Source organism: Eubalaena glacialis, chromosome 8 (assembly GCF_028564815.1).
Source record: "Eubalaena glacialis isolate mEubGla1 chromosome 8, mEubGla1.1.hap2.+ XY, whole genome shotgun sequence".
NCBI classification, from domain to species: domain Eukaryota; kingdom Metazoa; phylum Chordata; class Mammalia; order Artiodactyla; family Balaenidae; genus Eubalaena; species Eubalaena glacialis.
The window spans coordinates 38,355,047-38,377,103 of record NC_083723.1 but is presented as its reverse complement, the minus strand read 5'-3'; positions in this window follow the sequence as shown (position 1 = coordinate 38,377,103).

Here is a 22,057-nt window from a genome sequence, read left to right as displayed (position 1 = left end):
AGGAGAAATGAGGTGCGTTTTAGAAACCTTTCCCGATCACACGGTGTACCATCTTCTGGGTTTCCCAGGCATGTTTTCGATGTAGGAAGATGCCCTTGAACCTGGAGATTTGGGACCCATGGCATGGGTACCACGCAGTATTACTTTAAAGGGTCTGCGTTTGCTCACCCAACCTCACCAATCCTCTCAGCCCCGAGAGTGTCCAGCCTTATGTCTCATCCAGCTGTGGGTCTAGATATGGTCAATCCAGGTTGCATCAGAGCCCCTGAACGGATTTTGGAAGAATTTCTCTCTCTTTCACTGTCTTTGTTTTATGGCTTTTTTTTTTTAAGTAATCTATTTTTCAAATGGGGTTTAGCTGCTTTATCCTGCTGTGTTTATGCCGCTTTACACCCTCTTGATTCACTTCCAGAGAGATATCAGTACATATCAATACATATCAATACATCAATACATAGGTTTTAAGACTCTTCCTAGTCAGATATATTTTTGGGCGGTGAATAGGGGGTTTTGGGTCTAGTTCACTGAGCAGGGAGTAGGTCTTGTCTATTACATATTTGGCTTCTGGAACGGTATGTGAGCTAATTTCAAACCCTTGTTTTATGCATCGCCCCGCCTCACCTTTCCCGTTAAGCAGCCATAGTGTGTTTTTTAAATGTGTGACTCTGTTCTGTTTTGGAATTCAGTTCAGGTGTAGCGATGTTGACATTCCCTCTATAAGTGATATCTTGGTATAAGTGTCCTTTTCTGTGTGACTTACTTCACTTAGAGTCATCGTCCCTAAATCCACTCATCATGCTGCTACTAGCCTTATGACACTGATTTCATGGCTGAGTGATATTCCATTGTGCATAAGTACCACAACTTCTTTATCCATTTTTCTCTTTCCTGGGATATTTCAGGTGTACCGAAGTGGAGGTTCTTGGAAACAGAGCAGCCCTAAACTTTGGGGTGCCTGTGTCTTGTTGATTTTTAGGTTTCCCGAGTTCTACGCCCATGAGTGGAAGTGCCCTATGCTCTCTTAGCTGTGTCTATTACATGTTTCAGGACGCAGCGTACACTTCTCTAGAGTGGCTGTTGGCAATTTCCATCCCGCCCATCAGCGTAGCAAGGCTCCCATGTCTCCATGGCCTGTCCTGCATTTCTGGTTTTTACACTTTTTTCAGCATGGCCCTTTGGACCGCTGGCAAGTGAGACTTCTTTGTAGTGCCGATTTGCCTTTCCGGCTTGCTTGGTTGGCCAAAAAGGGCGTATGCGTTTTTTCCTGAATATATTCAGGAAAAAACGCATACGCCCTTTTTGGCCAAGGGCATCATTGTCAACGTTTTGCCGCTCCTCATGTGCTTTCAAGGCGAGTCGAATCTACCTCCTGAAATCTGTTTCCTGCAATTCTGCCTTGCTTTCAAATCCTCTTCGTTGCCTTCCCTCAATATATTTGTGGACGAGAGTCATCATTTCGAACTCTGCAGGTCTGTGAATTGCAGTGCCCCTGAGCTCCATTTGTCAACTCGCTTTTTTGGGAGCTGGCCGCAAAAGCGCAGGATTGCTTCAGGCCCTATTCTGGTTCCGGGGGGCAGGCTGAGCCTGTGGTTCATTCTTCTTCCTGATGGGAAAATAGAGTGACCTGTGCCTGTCCCAACACCTAGAGCTAGTCTCTCATTGGTTCCCCCTCTTCCCGTTCATCCTCAGGACAAATTGCGACCTGTACGAAACAGGAGGTCAACGGTGCTGATTCTCCAAGTAGGGAGATTGTTAGTGAAGCGGCTGGAATGGCGAACCCGAGCACAAGGAGAGGAGAAATGAGGTGCGTTTTAGAAACCTATCCCGATCACACGGTGTACCATCTTCTGGGTTTCCCAGGCATGTTTTCGATGTAGGAAGATGCCCTTGAACCTGGAGATTTGGGACCCATGGCATGGGTACCACGCACTATTACTTTAAAGGGTCTGCGTTTGCTCACCCAACCTCACCAATCCTCTCAGCCCCAAGAGTGTCCAGCCTTATGTCTCATCCAGCTGTGGGTCTAGATGTGGTCAATCCAGGTTGCATCAGAGCCCCTGAACGGATTTTGTAAGAATTTCTCTCTCTTTCACTGTCTTTGTTTTATGGCTTTTTTTTTAAGTAATCTATTTTTATAATGGGGTTTAGCTGCTTTTTCCTGCTGTGTTTATGCCGCTTTACACCCTCTTGATTCACTTCCAGAGAGATATCAGTACATATCAATACATATAAATACATCATTACATAGGTTTTAAGACTCTTCCTAGTCAGATATATTTTTGGGCGGTGAATAGGGGGTGTTGGGTCTAGTTCACTGAGCAGGGAGTAGGTCTTGTCTATTACATATTTGGCTTGTGGAAAGGTATCTGAGCTAATTTCAAACCCTTGTTTTATGCATCGCCCCACCTCACCTTTCCCGTTAAGCAGCCATAGTGTGTTTCTAAATGTGTGACTCTGTTCTGTTTTGGAATTCAGTTCAGGTGTAGCGATGTTGACATTCCCTCTATAAGTGATATCTTAGGATAAGTGTCCTTTTCTGTGTGACTTACTTCACTTAGAGTCATCGTCCCTAAATCCACTCATCATGCTGCTACTAGCCTTATGACACTGATTTCATGGCTGAGTGATATTCCATTGTGCATAAGTACCACAACTTCTTTATCCATTTTTCTCTTTCCTGGGATATTTCAGGTGTACCGAAGTGGAGGTTCTTGGAAACAGAGCAGCCCTAAACTTTGGGGTGCCTGTGTCTTGTTGATTTTTAGGTTTCCCGAGTTCTACGCCCATGAGTGGAAGTGCCCTATGCTCTCTTAGCTGTGTCTATTACATGTTTCAGGACGCAGGGTACACTTCTCAAGAGTGGCTGTTGGCAATTTCCATCCCGCCCATCAGCGTAGCAAGGCTCCCATGTCTCCATGGCCTCTCCTGCATTTCTGGTTTTTACACTTTTTTCAGCATGGCCCTTTGGACCGCTGGCAAGCGAGACTTCTTTGTAGCGCCGATTTGCCTTTCCGGCTTGCTTGGTTGGCCAAAAAGGGCGTATGCGTTTTTTCCTGAATATATTCAGGAAAAAACGCATACGCCCTTTTTGGCCAAGGGCATCATTGTCAACGTTTTGCCGCTCCTCATGTGCTTTCAAGGCGAGTCGAATCTACCTCCTGAAATCTGTTTCCTGCAATTCTGCCTTGTTTTCAAATCCTCTTCGTTGCCTTCCCTCAATATATTTGTGGACGAGAGTCATCATTTCGAACTCTGCAGGTTTGTGAATTGCAGTGCCCCTGAGCTCCATTTGTCAACTCGCTTTTTTGGGAGCTGGCCGCAAAAGCGCAGGATTGCTTCAGGCCGTATTCTGGTTCCGGGGGGCAGGCTGAGCCTGTGGTTCATTCTTCTTCCTGATGGGAAAATAGAGTGACCTGTGCCTGTCCCAACACCTAGAGCTAGTCTCTCATTGGTTCCCCCTCTTCCCGTTCATCCTCAGGACAAATTGCGACCTGTACGAAACAGGAGGTCAACGGTGCTGATTCTCCAAGTAGGGAGATTGTTAGTGAAGCGGCTGGAATGGCGAACCCGAGCACAAGGAGAGGAGAAATGAGGTGCGTTTTAGAAACCTTTCCCGATCACACGGTGTACCATCTTCTGGGTTTCCCAGGCATGTTTTCGATGTAGGAAGATGCCCTTGAACCTGGAGATTTGGGACCCATGGCATGGGTACCACGCACTATTACTTTAAAGGGTCTGCGTTTGCTCACCCAACCTCACCAATCCTCTCAGCCCCAAGAGTGTCCAGCCTTATGTCTCATCCAGCTGTGGGTCTAGATGTGGTCAATCCAGGTTGCATCAGAGCCCCTGAACGGATTTTGTAAGAATTTCTCTCTCTTTCACTGTCTTTGTTTTATGGTTTTTTTTTTTAAGTAATCTATTTTTATAATGGGGTTTAGCTGCTTTTCCCTGCTGTGTTTATGCCGCTTTACACCCTCTTGATTCACTTCCAGAGAGATATCTGTACATATCAATACATCAATACATAGGTTTTAAGACTCTTCCTAGTCAGATATATTTTTGGGCGGTGAATAGGGGGTGTTGGGTCTAGTTCACTGAGCAGGGAGTAGGTCTTGTCTATTACATATTTGGCTTCTGGAACGGTATGTGAGCTAATTTCAAACCCTTGTTTTATGCATCGCCCCGCCTCACCTTTCCCGTTAAGCAGCCATAGTGTGTTTTCTAAATGTGTGACTCTGTTCTGTTTTGGAATTCATTTCAGGTGTAGCGATGTTGACATTCCCTCTATAAGTGATATCTTAGGATAAGTGTCCTTTTCTGTGTGACTTACTTCACTTAGAGTCATCGTCCCTAAATCCACTCATCATGCTGCTACTAGCCTTATGACACTGATTTCATGGCTGAGTGATATTCCATTGTGCATAAGTACCACAACTTCTTTATCCATTTTTCTCTTTCCTGGGATATTTCAGGTGTACCGAAGTGGAGGTTCTTGGAAACAGAGCAGCCCTAAACGTTGGGGTGCCTGTGTCTTGTTGATTTTTAGGTTTCCCGAGTTCTACGCCCATGAGTGGAAGTGCCCTATGCTCTCTTAGCTGTGTCTATTACATGTTTCAGGACGCAGCGTACACTTCTCCAGAGTGGCTGTTGGCAATTTCCATCCCGCCCATCAGCGTAGCAAGGCTCCCATGTCTCCATGGCCTGTCCTGCATTTCTGGTTTTTACACTTTTTTCAGCATGGCCATTTGGACCGCTGGCAAGCGAGACTTCTTTGTAGCGCCGATTTGCCTTTCCAGCTTGCTTGGTTGGCCAAAAAGGGCGTATGCGTTTTTTCCTGAATATATTCAGGAAAAAACGCATACGCCCTTTTTGGCCAAGGGCATCATTGTCAACGTTTTGCCGCTCCTCATGTGCTTTCAAGGCGAGTCGAATCTACCTCCTGAAATCTGTTTCCTGCAATTCTGCCTTGCTTTCAAATCCTCTTCGTTGCCTTCCCTCAATATATTTGTGGACGAGAGTCATCATTTCGAACTCTGCAGGTCTGTGAATTGCAGTGCCCCTGAGCTCCATTTGTCAACTCGCTTTTTTGGGAGCTGGCCGCAAAAGCGCAGGATTGCTTCAGGCCCTATTCTGGTTCCGGGGGGCAGGCTGAGCCTGTGGTTCATTCTTCTTCCTGATGGGAAAATAGAGTGACCTGTGCCTGTCCCAACACCTAGAGCTAGTCTCTCATTGGTTCCCCCTCTTCCCGTTCATCCTCAGGACAAATTGCGACCTGTACGAAACAGGAGGTCAACGGTGCTGATTCTCCAAGTAGGGAGATTGTTAGTGAAGCGGCTGGAATGGCGAACCCGAGCACAAGGAGAGGAGAAATGAGGTGCGTTTTAGAAACCTTTCCCGATCACACGGTGTACCATCTTCTGGGTTTCCCAGGCATGTTTTCGATGTAGGAAGATGCCCTTGAACCTGGAGATTTGGGACCCATGGCATGGGTACCACGCAGTATTACTTTAAAGGGTCTGCGTTTGCTCACCCAACCTCACCAATCCTCTCAGCCCCAAGAGTGTCCAGCCTTATGTCTCATCCAGCTGTGGGTCTAGATATGGTCAATCCAGGTTGCATCACAGCCCCTGAACGGATTTTGTAAGAATGTCTCTCTCTTTCACTGTCTTTGTTTTATGGGGTTTTTTTTTTAAGTAATCTATTTTTATAATGGGGTTTAGCTGCTTCTCCCTGCTGTGTTTATGCCGCTTTAATCCCTCTTGATTCACTTCCAGAGAGATATCAATACATAGGTTTAAAGACTCTTCCTAGTCAGATATATTCTTGGGCGGTGAATAGGGGGTGTTGAGTCCAGTTCACTGAGCAGGGAGTAGGTCTTGTCTATTACATATTTGGCTTGTGGAACGGTATCTGAGCTAATTTCAAACCCTTGTTTTATACATCGCCCCACCTCACCTTTCCCGTTAAGCAGCCATCGTGTGTTTTCTAAATGTGTGACTCTGTTCTGTTTTGGAAGTCAGTTCAGGTGTAGCGATGTTGACATTCCCTCTATAAGTGATATCTTAGGATAAGTGTCCTTTTCTGTGTGACTTACTTCACTTAGAGTCATCGTCCCTAAATCCACTCATCATGCTGCTACTAGCCTTATGACACTGATTTCATGGCTGAGTGATATTCCATTGTGCATAAGTACCACAACTTCTTTATCCATTTTTCTCTTTCCTGGGATATTTCAGGTGTACTGAAGTGGAGGTTCTTGGAAACAGAGCAGCCCTAAAGTTTGGGGTGCCTGTGTCTTGTTGATTTTTAGGTTTCCCGATTTCTACGCCCATGAGTGGAAGTGCCCTATGCTCTCTCAGCTGTGTCTATTCCATGTTTCAGGACGCAGCGTACACTTCTCCAGAGTGGCTGTTGGCAATTTCCATCCCGCCCATCAGCGTAGCAAGGCTCCCATGTCTCCATGGCCTGTCCTGCATTTCTGGTTTTTACACTTTTTTCAGCATGGCCCTTTTGACCGCTGGCAAGCGAGACTTCTTTGTAGCGCCGATTTGCCTTTCCGGCTTGCTTGGTTGGCCAAAAAGGGCGTATGCGTTTTTTCCTGAATATATTCAGGAAAAAACGCATACGCCCTTTTTGGCCAAGGGCATCATTGTCAACGCTTTGCCGCTTTTCATGTGCTTTCAAGGCGAGTCGAATCTACCTCCTGAATTCTGTTTCCTGCAATTCTGCCTTGCTTTCAAATCCTCTTCGTTGCCTTCCCTCAATATATTTGTGGACGAGAGTCATCATTTCGAACTCTGCAGGTTTGTGAATTGCAGTGCCCCTGAGCTCCATTTGTCAACTCGCTTTTTTGGGAGCTGGCCGCAAAAGCGCAGGATTGCTTCAGGCCCTATTCTGGTTCCGGGGGGCAGGCTGAGCCTGTGGTTCATTCTTCTTCCTGATGGGAAAATAGAGTGACCTGTGCCTGTCCCAACACCTAGAGCTAGTCTCTCATTGGTTCCCCCTCTTCCCGTTCATCCTCAGGACAAATTGCGACCTGTACGAAAGAGGAGGTCAACGGTGCTGATTCTCCAAGTAGGGAGATTGTTAGTGAAGCGGCTGGAATGGCGAACCCGAGCACAAGGAGAGGAGAAATGAGGTGCGTTTTTGAAACCTTTCCCGATCACACGGTGTACCATCTTCTGGGTTTCCCAGGCATGTTTTCGATGTAGGAAGATGCCCTTGAACCTGGAGATTTGGGACCCACGGCATGGGTACCACGCACTATTACTTTAAAGGGTCTGCGTTTGCTCACCCAACCTCACCAATCCTCTCAGCCCCAAGAGTGTCCAGCCTTATGTCTCATCCAGCTGTGGGTCTAGATATGGTCAATCCAGGTTGCATCAGAGCCCCTGAACGGATTTTGAAAGAATTTCTCTCTCTTTCACTGTCTTTGTTTTATGGGGTTTTTTTTTTTAAGTAATCTATTTTTCAAATGGGGTTTAGCTGCTTTTTCCTGCTGTGTTTATGCCGCTTTACACCCTCTTGATTCACTTCCAGAGAGATATCAATACATAGGTTTTAAGACTCTTTCTAGTCAGATATATTCTTGGGCGGTGAATAGGGGGTGTTGAGTCCAGTTCACTGAGCAGGGAGTAGGTCTTGTCTATTACATATTTGGCTTGTGGAACGGTATGTGAGCTAATTTCAAACCCTTGTTTTATGCATCACCCCACCTCACCTTTCCCGTTAAGCAGCCATAGTGTGTTTTCTAAATGTGTGACTCTGTTCTGTTTTGGAAGTCAGTTCAGGTGTAGCGATGTTGACATTCCCTCTATAAGTGATATCTTAGGATAAGTGTCCTTTTCTGTGTGACTTACTTCACTTAGAGTCATCGTCCCTAAATCCACTCATCATGCTGCTACTAGCCTTATGACACTGATTTCATGGCTGAGTGATATTCCATTGTGCATAAGTACCACAACTTCTTTATCCATTTTTCTCTTTCCGGGGATATTTCAGGTGTACCGAAGTGGAGGTTCTTGGAAACAGAGCAGCCCTAAACTTTGGGGTGCCTGTGTCTTGTTGATTTTTAGGTTTCCCGAGTTCTACGCCCATGAGTGGAAGTGCCCTATGCTCTCTCAGCTGTGTCTATTCCATGTTTCAGGACGCAGCGTACACTTCTCCAGAGTGGCTGTTGGCAATTTCCATCCCGCCCATCAGCGTAGCAAGGCTCCCATGTCTCCATGGCCTGTCCTGCATTTCTGGTTTTTACACTTTTTTCAGCATGGCCCTTTTGACCGCTGGCAAGCGAGACTTCTTTGTAGCGCCGATTTGCCTTTCCGGCTTGCTTGGTTGGCCAAAAAGGGCGTATGCGTTTTTTCCTGAATATATTCAGGAAAAAACGCATACGCCCTTTTTGGCCAAGGGTATCATTGTCAACGCTTTGCCGCTTTTCATGTGCTTTCAAGGCGAGTCGAATCTACCTCCTGAAATCTGTTTCGTGCAATTCTGCCTTGCTTTCAAATCCTCTTCGTTGCCTTCCCTCAATATATTTGTGGACGAGAGTTATCATATATAGCTCTGCAGGTTTGTGAATTGCAGTGCCCCTGAGCTCCATTTGTCAACTCACTTTTTTGGGAGCTGGCCGCAAAAGCGCAGGATTGCTTCAGGCCCTATTCTGGTTCTGGGGGGCAGGCTGAGCCTGTGGTTCATTCTTCTTCCTGATGGGAAAATAGAGTGACCTGTGCCTGTCCCAACACCTAGAGCTAGTCTCTCATTGGTTCCCCCTCTTCCCGTTCATCCTCAGGACAAATTGCGACCTGTACGAAACAGGAGGTCAACGGTGCTGATTCTCCAAGTAGGGAGATTGTTAGTGAAGCGGCTCGAACGGCGAACCCGAGCACAAGGAGAGGAGAAATGAGGTGCGTTTTAGAAACCTTTCCCGATCACACGGTGTACCATCTTCTGGGTTTCCCAGGCATGTTTTCGATGTAGGAAGATGCCCTTGAAACTGGAGATTTGGGACCCACGGCATGGGTACCACGCACTATTACTTTAAAGGGTCTGCGTTTGCTCACCCAACCTCACCAATCCTCTCAGCCCCAAGAGTGTCCAGCCTTATGTCTCATCCAGCTGTGGGTCTAGATATGGTCAATCCAGGTTGCATCAGAGCCCCTGAACGGATTTTGGAAGAATTTCTCTCTCTTTCACTGTCTTTGTTTTATGGGTTTTTTTTTTTAAGTAATCTATTTTTCAAATGGGGTTTAGCTGCTTTTTCCTGCTGTGTTTATGCCGCTTTACACCCTCTTGATTCACTTCCAGAGAGATATCAATACATAGGTTTTAAGACTCTTTCTAGTCAGATATATTCTTGGGCGGTGAATAGGGGGTGTTGAGTCCAGTTCACTGAGCAGGGAGTAGGTCTTGTCTATTACATATTTGGCTTGTGGAACGGTATCTGAGCTAATTTCAAACCCTTGTTTTATGCATCACCCCACCTCACCTTTCCCGTTAAGCAGCCATAGTGTGTTTTCTAAATGTGTGACTCTGTTCTGTTTTGGAAGTCAGTTCAGGTGTAGCGATGTTGACATTCCCTCTATAAGTGATATCGTAGGATAAGTGTCCTTTTCTGTGTGACTTACTTCACTTAGAGTCATCGTCCCTAAATCCACTCATCATGCTGCTACTAGCCTTATGACACTGATTTCATGGCTGAGTGATATTCCATTGTGCATAAGTACCACAACTTCTTTATCCATTTTTCTCTTTCTGGGGATATTTCAGGTGTACCGAAGTGGAGGTTCTTGGAAACAGAGCAGCCCTAAACTTTGGGGTGCCTGTGTCTTGTTGATTTTTAGGTTTCCCGAGTTCTACGCCCATGAGTGGAAGTGCCCTATGCTCTCTCAGCTGTGTCTATTCCATGTTTCAGGACGCAGCGTACACTTCTCCAGAGTGGCTGTTGGCAATTTCCATCCCGCCCATCAGCGTAGCAAGGCTCCCATGTCTCCATGGCCTGTCCTGCATTTCTGGTTTTTACACTTTTTTCAGCATGGCCCTTTTGACCGCTGGCAAGCGAGACTTCTTTGTAGCGCCGATTTGCCTTTCCGGCTTGCTTGGTTGGCCAAAAAGGGCGTATGCGTTTTTTCCTGAATATATTCAGGAAAAAACGCATACGCCCTTTTTGGCCAAGGGTATCATTGTCAACGCTTTGCCGCTTTTCATGTGCTTTCAAGGCGAGTCGAATCTACCTCCTGAAATCTGTTTCGTGCAATTCTGCCTTGCTTTCAAATCCTCTTCGTTGCCTTCCCTCAATATATTTGTGGACGAGAGTTATCATATATAGCTCTGCAGGTTTGTGAATTGCAGTGCCCCTGAGCTCCATTTGTCAACTCACTTTTTTGGGAGCTGGCCGCAAAAGCGCAGGATTGCTTCAGGCCCTATTCTGGTTCTGGGGGGCAGGCTGAGCCTGTGGTTCATTCTTCTTCCTGATGGGAAAATAGAGTGACCTGTGCCTGTCCCAACACCTAGAGCTAGTCTCTCATTGGTTCCCCCTCTTCCCGTTCATCCTCAGGACAAATTGCGACCTGTACGAAACAGGAGGTCAACGGTGCTGATTCTCCAAGTAGGGAGATTGTTAGTGAAGCGGCTCGAACGGCGAACCCGAGCACAAGGAGAGGAGAAATGAGGTGCGTTTTAGAAACCTTTCCCGATCACACGGTGTACCATCTTCTGGGTTTCCCAGGCATGTTTTCGATGTAGGAAGATGCCCTTGAAACTGGAGATTTGGGACCCACGGCATGGGTACCACGCACTATTACTTTAAAGGGTCTGCGTTTGCTCACCCAACCTCACCAATCCTCTCAGCCCCAAGAGTGTCCAGCCTTATGTCTCATCCAGCTGTGGGTCTAGATATGGTCAATCCAGGTTGCATCAGAGCCCCTGAACGGATTTTGGAAGAATTTCTCTCTCTTTCACTGTCTTTGTTTTATGGGTTTTTTTTTTTTAAGTAATCTATTTTTCAAATGGGGTTTAGCTGCTTTTCCCTGCTGTGTTTATGCCACGTTACACCCTCTTGATTCACTTCCAGAGAGATATCAATACATAGGTTTTAAGACTCTTCCTAGTCAGATATATTCTTGGGCGGTGAATAGGGGGTGTTGAGTCCAGTTCACTGAGCAGGGAGTAGGTCTTGTCTATTACATATTTGGCTTGTGGAACGGTATCTGAGCTAATTTCAAACCCTTGTTTTATGCATCGCCCCACCTCACCTTTCCCGTTAAGCAGCCATAGTGTGTTTCTAAATGTGTGACTCTGTTCTGTTTTGGAATTCAGTTCAGGTGTAGCGATGTTGACATTCCCTCTATAAGTGATATCTTAGGATAAGTGTCCTTTTCTGTGTGACTTACTTCACTTAGAGTCATCGTCCCTAAATCCACTCATCATGCTGCTACTAGCCTTATGACACTGATTTCATGGCTGAGTGATATTCCATTGTGCATAAGTACCACAACTTCTTTATCCATTTTTCTCTTTCCTGGGATATTTAAGGTGTACCGAAGTGGAGGTTCTTGGAAACAGAGCAGCCCTAAACTTTGGGGTGCCTGTGTCTTGTTGATTTTTAGGTTTCCCGAGTTCTACGCCCATGAGTGGAAGTGCCCTATGCTCTCTCAGCTGTGTCTATTCCATGTTTCAGGACGCAGCGTACACTTCTCCAGAGAGGCTGTTGGCAATTTCCATCCCGCCCATCAGCGTAGCAAGGCTCCCATGTCTCCATGGCCTGTCCTGCATTTCTGGTTTTTACACTTTTTTCAGCATGGCCCTTTTGACCGCTGGCAAGCGAGACTTCTTTGTAGCGCCGATTTGCCTTTCCGGCTTGCTTGGTTGGCCAAAAAGGGCGTATGCGTTTTTTCCTGAATATATTCAGGAAAAAACGCATACGCCCTTTTTGGCCAAGGGCATCATTGTCAACGCTTTGCCGCTCCTCATGTGCTTTCAAGGCGAGTCGAATCTACCTCCTGAAATCTGTTTCCTGCAATTCTGCCTTGCTTTCAAATCCTCTTCGTTGCCTTCCCTCAGTATATTTGTGGACGAGAGTCATCATTTCGAACTCTGCAGGTTTGTGAATTGCAGTGCCCCTGAGCTCCATTTGTCAACTCGCTTTTTTGGGAGCTGGCCGCAAAAGCGCAGGATTGCTTCAGGCCCTATTCTGGTTCCGGGGGGCAGGCTGAGCCTGTGGTTCATTCTTCTTCCTGATGGGAAAATAGAGTGACCTGTGCCTGTCCCAACACCTAGAGCTAGTCTCTCATTGGTTCCCCCTCTTCCCGTTCATCCTCAGGACAAATTGCGACCTGTACGAAACAGGAGGTCAACGGTGCTGATTCTCCAAGTAGGGAGATTGTTAGTGAAGCGGCTGGAATGGCGAACCCGAGCACAAGGAGAGGAGAAATGAGGTGCGTTTTTGAAACCTTTCCCGATCACACGGTGTACCATCTTCTGGGTTTCCCAGGCATGTTTTCGATGTAGGAAGATGCCCTTGAACCTGGAGATTTGGGACCCACGGCATGGGTACCACGCACTATTACTTTAAAGGGTCTGCGTTTGCTCACCCAACCTCACCAATCCTCTCAGCCCCAAGAGTGTCCAGCCTTATGTCTCATCCAGCTGTGGGTCTAGATATGGTCAATCCAGGTTGCATCAGAGCCCCTGAACGGATTTTGAAAGAATTTCTCTCTCTTTCACTGTCTTTGTTTTATGGGGTTTTTTTTTTTAAGTAATCTATTTTTCAAATGGGGTTTAGCTGCTTTTTCCTGCTGTGTTTATGCCGCTTTACACCCTCTTGATTCACTTCCAGAGAGATATCAATACATAGGTTTTAAGACTCTTTCTAGTCAGATATATTCTTGGGCGGTGAATAGGGGGTGTTGAGTCCAGTTCACTGAGCAGGGAGTAGGTCTTGTCTATTACATATTTGGCTTGTGGAACGGTATGTGAGCTAATTTCAAACCCTTGTTTTATGCATCACCCCACCTCACCTTTCCCGTTAAGCAGCCATAGTGTGTTTTCTAAATGTGTGACTCTGTTCTGTTTTGGAAGTCAGTTCAGGTGTAGCGATGTTGACATTCCCTCTATAAGTGATATCTTAGGATAAGTGTCCTTTTCTGTGTGACTTACTTCACTTAGAGTCATCGTCCCTAAATCCACTCATCATGCTGCTACTAGCCTTATGACACTGATTTCATGGCTGAGTGATATTCCATTGTGCATAAGTACCACAACTTCTTTATCCATTTTTCTCTTTCCGGGGATATTTCAGGTGTACCGAAGTGGAGGTTCTTGGAAACAGAGCAGCCCTAAACTTTGGGGTGCCTGTGTCTTGTTGATTTTTAGGTTTCCCGAGTTCTACGCCCATGAGTGGAAGTGCCCTATGCTCTCTCAGCTGTGTCTATTCCATGTTTCAGGACGCAGCGTACACTTCTCCAGAGTGGCTGTTGGCAATTTCCATCCCGCCCATCAGCGTAGCAAGGCTCCCATGTCTCCATGGCCTGTCCTGCATTTCTGGTTTTTACACTTTTTTCAGCATGGCCCTTTTGACCGCTGGCAAGCGAGACTTCTTTGTAGCGCCGATTTGCCTTCCCGGCTTGCTTGGTTGGCCAAAAAGGGCGTATGCGTTTTTTCCTGAATATATTCAGGAAAAAACGCATACGCCCTTTTTGGCCAAGGGTATCATTGTCAACGCTTTGCCGCTTTTCATGTGCTTTCAAGGCGAGTCGAATCTACCTCCTGAAATCTGTTTCGTGCAATTCTGCCTTGCTTTCAAATCCTCTTCGTTGCCTTCCCTCAATATATTTGTGGACGAGAGTTATCATATATAGCTCTGCAGGTTTGTGAATTGCAGTGCCCCTGAGCTCCATTTGTCAACTCACTTTTTTGGGAGCTGGCCGCAAAAGCGCAGGATTGCTTCAGGCCCTATTCTGGTTCTGGGGGGCAGGCTGAGCCTGTGGTTCATTCTTCTTCCTGATGGGAAAATAGAGTGACCTGTGCCTGTCACAACACCTAGAGCTACTCTCTCATTGGTTCCCCCTCTTCCCGTTCATCCTCAGGACAAATTGCGACCTGTACGAAACAGGAGGTCAACGGTGCTGATTCTCCAAGTAGGGAGATTGTTAGTGAAGCGGCTCGAACGGCGAACCCGAGCACAAGGAGAGGAGAAATGAGGTGCGTTTTAGAAACCTTTCCCGATCACACGGTGTACCATCTTCTGGGTTTCCCAGGCATGTTTTCGATGTAGGAAGATGCCCTTGAAACTGGAGATTTGGGACCCACGGCATGGGTACCACGCACTATTACTTTAAAGGGTCTGCGTTTGCTCACCCAACCTCACCAATCCTCTCAGCCCCAAGAGTGTCCAGCCTTATGTCTCATCCAGCTGTGGGTCTAGATATGGTCAATCCAGGTTGCATCAGAGCCCCTGAACGGATTTTGGAAGAATTTCTCTCTCTTTCACTGTCTTTGTTTTATGGGTTTTTTTTTTTAAGTAATCTATTTTTCAAATGGGGTTTAGCTGCTTTTTCCTGCTGTGTTTATGCCGCTTTACACCCTCTTGATTCACTTCCAGAGAGATATCAATACATAGGTTTTAAGACTCTTTCTAGTCAGATATATTCTTGGGCGGTGAATAGGGGGTGTTGAGTCCAGTTCACTGAGCAGGGAGTAGGTCTTGTCTATTACATATTTGGCTTGTGGAACGGTATCTGAGCTAATTTCAAACCCTTGTTTTATGCATCACCCCACCTCACCTTTCCCGTTAAGCAGCCATAGTGTGTTTTCTAAATGTGTGACTCTGTTCTGTTTTGGAAGTCAGTTCAGGTGTAGCGATGTTGACATTCCCTCTATAAGTGATATCTTAGGATAAGTGTCCTTTTCTGTGTGACTTACTTCACTTAGAGTCATCGTCCCTAAATCCACTCATCATGCTGCTACTAGCCTTATGACACTGATTTCATGGCTGAGTGATATTCCATTGTGCATAAGTACCACAACTTCTTTATCCATTTTTCTCTTTCTGGGGATATTTCAGGTGTACCGAAGTGGAGGTTCTTGGAAACAGAGCAGCCCTAAACTTTGGGGTGCCTGTGTCTTGTTGATTTTTAGGTTTCCCGAGTTCTACGCCCATGAGTGGAAGTGCCCTATGCTCTCTCAGCTGTGTCTATTCCATGTTTCAGGACGCAGCGTACACTTCTCCAGAGTGGCTGTTGGCAATTTCCATCCCGCCCATCAGCGTAGCAAGGCTCCCATGTCTCCATGGCCTGTCCTGCATTTCTGGTTTTTACACTTTTTTCAGCATGGCCCTTTTGACCGCTGGCAAGCGAGACTTCTTTGTAGCGCCGATTTGCCTTTCCGGCTTGCTTGGTTGGCCAAAAAGGGCGTATGCGTTTTTTCCTGAATATATTCAGGAAAAAACGCATACGCCCTTTTTGGCCAAGGGTATCATTGTCAACGCTTTGCCGCTTTTCATGTGCTTTCAAGGCGAGTCGAATCTACCTCCTGAAATCTGTTTCGTGCAATTCTGCCTTGCTTTCAAATCCTCTTCGTTGCCTTCCCTCAATATATTTGTGGACGAGAGTTATCATATATAGCTCTGCAGGTTTGTGAATTGCAGTGCCCCTGAGCTCCATTTGTCAACTCACTTTTTTGGGAGCTGGCCGCAAAAGCGCAGGATTGCTTCAGGCCCTATTCTGGTTCTGGGGGGCAGGCTGAGCCTGTGGTTCATTCTTCTTCCTGATGGGAAAATAGAGTGACCTGTGCCTGTCCCAACACCTAGAGCTAGTCTCTCATTGGTTCCCCCTCTTCCCGTTCATCCTCAGGACAAATTGCGACCTGTACGAAACAGGAGGTCAACGGTGCTGATTCTCCAAGTAGGGAGATTGTTAGTGAAGCGGCTCGAACGGCGAACCCGAGCACAAGGAGAGGAGAAATGAGGTGCGTTTTAGAAACCTTTCCCGATCACACGGTGTACCATCTTCTGGGTTTCCCAGGCATGTTTTCGATGTAGGAAGATGCCCTTGAAACTGGAGATTTGGGACCCACGGCATGGGTACCACGCACTATTACTTTAAAGGGTCTGCGTTTGCTCACCCAACCTCACCAATCCTCTCAGCCCCAAGAGTGTCCAGCCTTATGTCTCATCCAGCTGTGGGTCTAGATATGGTCAATCCAGGTTGCATCAGAGCCCCTGAACGGATTTTGGAAGAATTTCTCTCTCTTTCACTGTCTTTGTTTTATGGGTTTTTTTTTTTTAAGTAATCTATTTTTCAAATGGGGTTTAGCTGCTTTTCCCTGCTGTGTTTATGCCACGTTACACCCTCTTGATTCACTTCCAGAGAGATATCAATACATAGGTTTTAAGACTCTTCCTAGTCAGATATATTCTTGGGCGGTGAATAGGGGGTGTTGAGTCCAGTTCACTGAGCAGGGAGTAGGTCTTGTCTATTACATATTTGGCTTGTGGAACGGTATCTGAGCTAATTTCAAACCCTTGTTTTATGCATCGCCCCACCTCACCTTTCCCGTTAAGCAGCCATAGTGTGTTTCTAAATGTGTGACTCTGTTCTGTTTTGGAATTCAGTTCAGGTGTAGCGATGTTGACATTCCCTCTATAAGTGATATCTTAGGATAAGTGTCCTTTTCTGTGTGACTTACTTCACTTAGAGTCATCGTCCCTAAATCCACTCATCATGCTGCTACTAGCCTTATGACACTGATTTCATGGCTGAGTGATATTCCATTGTGCATAAGTACCACAACTTCTTTATCCATTTTTCTCTTTCCTGGGATATTTAAGGTGTACCGAAGTGGAGGTTCTTGGAAACAGAGCAGCCCTAAACTTTGGGGTGCCTGTGTCTTGTTGATTTTTAGGTTTCCCGAGTTCTACGCCCATGAGTGGAAGTGCCCTATGCTCTCTCAGCTGTGTCTATTCCATGTTTCAGGACGCAGCGTACACTTCTCCAGAGAGGCTGTTGGCAATTTCCATCCCGCCCATCAGCGTAGCAAGGCTCCCATGTCTCCATGGCCTGTCCTGCATTTCTGGTTTTTACACTTTTTTCAGCATGGCCCTTTTGACCGCTGGCAAGCGAGACTTCTTTGTAGCGCCGATTTGCCTTTCCGGCTTGCTTGGTTGGCCAAAAAGGGCGTATGCGTTTTTTCCTGAATATATTCAGGAAAAAACGCATACGCCCTTTTTGGCCAAGGGCATCATTGTCAACGCTTTGCCGCTCCTCATGTGCTTTCAAGGCGAGTCGAATCTACCTCCTGAAATCTGTTTCCTGCAATTCTGCCTTGCTTTCAAATCCTCTTCGTTGCCTTCCCTCAGTATATTTGTGGACGAGAGTCATCATTTCGAACTCTGCAGGTTTGTGAATTGCAGTGCCCCTGAGCTCCATTTGTCAACTCGCTTTTTTGGGAGCTGGCCGCAAAAGCGCAGGATTGCTTCAGGCCCTATTCTGGTTCCGGGGGGCAGGCTGAGCCTGTGGTTCATTCTTCTTCCTGATGGGAAAATAGAGTGACCTGTGCCTGTCCCAACACCTAGAGCTAGTCTCTCATTGGTTCCCCCTCTTCCCGTTCATCCTCAGGACAAATTGCGACCTGTACGAAACAGGAGGTCAACGGTGCTGATTCTCCAAGTAGGGAGATTGTTAGTGAAGCGGCTGGAATGGCGAACCCGAGCACAAGGAGAGGAGAAATGAGGTGCGTTTTAGAAACCTTTCCCGATCACACGGTGTACCATCTTCTGGGTTTCCCAGGCATGTTTTCGATGTAGGAAGATGCCCTTGAAACTGGAGATTTGGGACCCATGGCATGGGTACCACGCAGTATTACTTTAAAGGGTCTGCGTTTGCTCACCCAACCTCACCAATCCTCTCAGCCCCAAGAGTGTCCAGCCTTATGTCTCATCCAGCTGTGGGTCTAGATATGGTCAATCCAGGTTGCATCAGAGCCCCTGAACGGATTTTGTAAGAATTTCTCTCTCTTTCACTGTCTTTGTTTTATGGCTTTTTTTTTTTAAGTAATCTATTTTTCAAATGGGGTTTAGCTGCTTTATCCTGCTGTGTTTATGCCGCTTTACACCCTCTTGATTCACTTCCAGAGAGATATCAGTACATATCAATACATATCAATACATCAATACATAGGTTTTAAGACTCTTCCTAGTCAGATATATTTTTGGGCGGTGAATAGGGGGTGTTGGGTCTAGTTCACTGAGCAGGGAGTAGGTCTTGTCTATTACATATTTGGCTTCTGGAACGGTATGTGAGCTAATTTCAAACCCTTGTTTTATGCATCGCCCCACCTCACCTTTCCCGTTAAGCAGCCATAGTGTGTTTTCTAAATGTGTGACTCTGTTCTGTTTTGGAATTCAGTTCAGGTGTAGCGATGTTGACATTCCCTCTATAAGTGATATCTTAGGATAAGTGTCCTTTTCTGTGTGACTTACTTCACTTAGAGTCATCGTCCCTAAATCCACTCATCATGCTGCTACTAGCCTTATGACACTGATTTCATGGCTGAGTGATATTCCATTGTGCATAAGTACCACAACTTCTTTATCCATTTTTCTCTTTCCTGGGATATTTAAGGTGTACCGAAGTGGAGGTTCTTGGAAACAGAGCAGCCCTAAACTTTGGGGTGCCTGTGTCTTGTTGATTTTTAGGTTTCCCGAGTTCTACGCCCATGAGTGGAAGTGCCCTGTGCTCTCTTAGCTGTGTCTATTACATGTTTCAGGACGCAGCGTACACTTCTCCAGAGTGGCTGTTGGCAATTTCCATCCCGCCCATCAGCGTAGCAAGGCTCCCATGTCTCCATGGCCTGTCCTGCATTTCTGGTTTTTACACTTTTTTCAGCATGGCCCTTTGGACCGCTGGCAAGCGAGACTTCTTTGTAGCGCCGATTTGCCTTTCCGGCTTGCTTGGTTGGCCAAAAAGGGCGTATGCGTTTTTTCCTGAATATATTCAGGAAAAAACGCATACGCCCTTTTTGGCCAAGGGCATCATTGTCAACGTTTTGCCGCTCCTCATGTGCTTTCAAGGCGAGTCGAATCTACCTCCTGAAATCTGTTTCCTGCAATTCTGCCTTGCTTTCAAATCCTCTTCGTTGCCTTCCCTCAATATATTTGTGGACGAGAGTCATCATTTCGAACTCTGCAGGTTTGTGAATTGCAGTGCCCCTGAGCTCCATTTGTCAACTCGCTTTTTTGGGAGCTGGCCGCAAAAGCGCAGGATTGCTTCAGGCCCTATTCTGGTTCCGGGGGGCAGGCTGAGCCTGTGGTTCATTCTTCTTCCTGATGGGAAAATAGAGTGACCTGTGCCTGTCCCAACACCTAGAGCTAGTCTCTCATTGGTTCCCCCTCTTCCCGTTCATCCTCAGGACAAATTGCGACCTGTACGAAACAGGAGGTCAACGGTGCTGATTCTCCAAGTAGGGAGATTGTTAGTGAAGCGGCTGGAATGGCGAACCCGAGCACAAGGAGAGGAGAAATGAGGTGCGTTTTAGAAACCTTTCCCGATCACACGGTGTACCATCTTCTGGGTTTCCCAGGCATGTTTTCGATGTAGGAAGATGCCCTTGAACCTGGAGATTTGGGACCCATGGCATGGGTACCACGCACTATTACTTTAAAGGGTCTGCGTTTGCTCACCCAACCTCACCAATCCTCTCAGCCCCAAGAGTGTCCAGCCTTATGTCTCATCCAGCTGTGGGTCTAGATATGGTCAATCCAGGTTGCATCAGAGCACCTGAACGGATTTTGTAAGAATGTCTCTCTCTTTCACTGTCTTTGTTTTATGGCTTTTTTTTTAAGTAATCTATTTTTATAATGGGGTTTAGCTGCTTTTCCCTGCTGTGTTTATGCCGCTTTACACCCTCTTGATTCACTTCCAGAGAGATATCAATACATAGGTTTAAAGACTCTTACTAGTCAGATATATTCTTGGGCGGTGAATAGGGGGTGTTGAGTCCAGTTCACTGAGCAGGGAGTAGGTCTTGTCTATTACATATTTGGCTTGTGGAACGGTATGTGAGCTAATTTCAAACCCTTGTTTTATGCATCACCCCGCCTCACCTTTCCCGTTAAGCAGCCATAGTGTGTTTTCTAAATGTGTGACTCTGTTCTGTTTTGGAAGTCAGTTCAGGTGTAGCGATGTTGACATTCCCTCTATAAGTGATATCTTAGGATAAGTGTCCTTTTCTGTGTGACTTACTTCACTTAGAGTCATCGTCCCTAAATCCACTCATCATGCTGCTACTAGCCTTATGACACTGACTTCATGGCTGAGTGATATTCCATTGTGCATAATTACCACAACTTCTTTATCCATTTTTCTCTTTCCTGGGATATTTCAGGTGTACCGAAGTGGAGGTTCTTGGAAACAGAGCAGCCCTAAACTTTGGGGTGCCTGTGTCTTGTTGATTTTTAGGTTTCCCGATTTCTACGCCCATGAGTGGAAGTGCCCTATGCTCTCTCAGCTGTGTCTATTCCATGTTTCAGGACGCAGCGTACACTTCTCCAGAGTGGCTGTTGGCAATTTCCATCCCGCCCATCAGCGTAGCAAGGCTCCCGTGTCTCCATGGCCTGTCCTGCATTTCTGATTTTTACACTTTTTTCAGCATGGCCCTTTTGACCGCTGGCAAGCGAGACTTCTTTGTAGCGCCGATTTGCCTTTCCGGCTTGCTTGGTTGGCCAAAAAGGGCGTATGCGTTTTTTCCTGAATATATTCAGGAAAAAACGCATACGCCCTTTTTGGCCAAGGGCATCATTGTCAACGCTTTGCCGCTCCTCATGTGCTTTCAAGGCGAGTCGAATCTACCTCCTGAAATCTGTTTCCTGCAATTCTGCCTTGCTTTCAAATCCTCTTCGTTGCCTTCCCTCAATATATTTGTGGACGAGAGTCATCATTTCGAACTCTGCAGGTTTGTGAATTGCAGTGCCCCTGAGCTCCATTTGTCAACTCGCTTTTTTGGGAGCTGGCCGCAAAAGCGCAGGATTGCTTCAGGCCCTATTCTGGTTCCGGGGGGCAGGCTGAGCCTGTGGTTCATTCTTCTTCCTGATGGGAAAATAGAGTGACCTGTGCCTGTCCCGACACCTTGAGCTAGTCTCTCATTGGTTCCCCCTCTTCCCGTTCATCCTCAGGACAAATTGCGACCTGTACGAAACAGGAGGTCAATGGTGCTGATTCTCCAAGTAGGGAGATTGTTAGTGAAGCGGCTGGAATGGCGAACCCGAGCACAAGGAGAGGAGAAATGAGGTGCGTTTTTGAAACCTTTCCCGATCACACGGTGTACCATCTTCTGGGTTTCCCAGGCATGTTTTCGATGTAGGAAGATGCCCTTGAACCTGGACATTTGGGACTCACGGCATGGGTACCACGCACTATTACTTTAAAGGGTCTGCGTTTGCTCACCCAACCTCACCAATCCTCTCAGCCCCAAGAGTGTCCAGCCTTATGTCTCATCCAGCTGTGGGTCTAGATATGGTCAATCCAGGTTGCATCAGAGCCCCTGAACGGATTTTGGAAGAATTTCTCTCTCTTTCACTGTCTTTGTTTTATGGGGTTTTTTTTTTTAAGTAATCTATTTTTCAAATGGGGTTTAGCTGCTTTTTCCTGCTGTGTTTATGCCGCTTTACACCCTCTTGATTCACTTCCAGAGAGATATCAATACATAGGTTTTAAGACTCTTTCTAGTCAGATATATTTTTGGGCGGTGAATAGGGGGTGTTGAGTCCAGTTCACTGAGCAGGGAGTAGGTCTTGTCTATTACATATTTGGCTTGTGGAACGGTATCTGAGCTAATTTCAAACCCTTGTTTTATGCATCACCCCACCTCACCTTTCCCGTTAAGCAGCCATAGTGTGTTTTCTAAATGTGTGACTCTGTTCTGTTTTGGAAGTCAGTTCAGGTGTAGCGATGTTGACATTCCCTCTATAAGTGATATCTTAGGATAAGTGTCCTTTTCTGTGTGACTTACTTCACTTAGAGTCATCGTCCCTAAATCCACTCATCATGCTGCTACTAGCCTTATGACA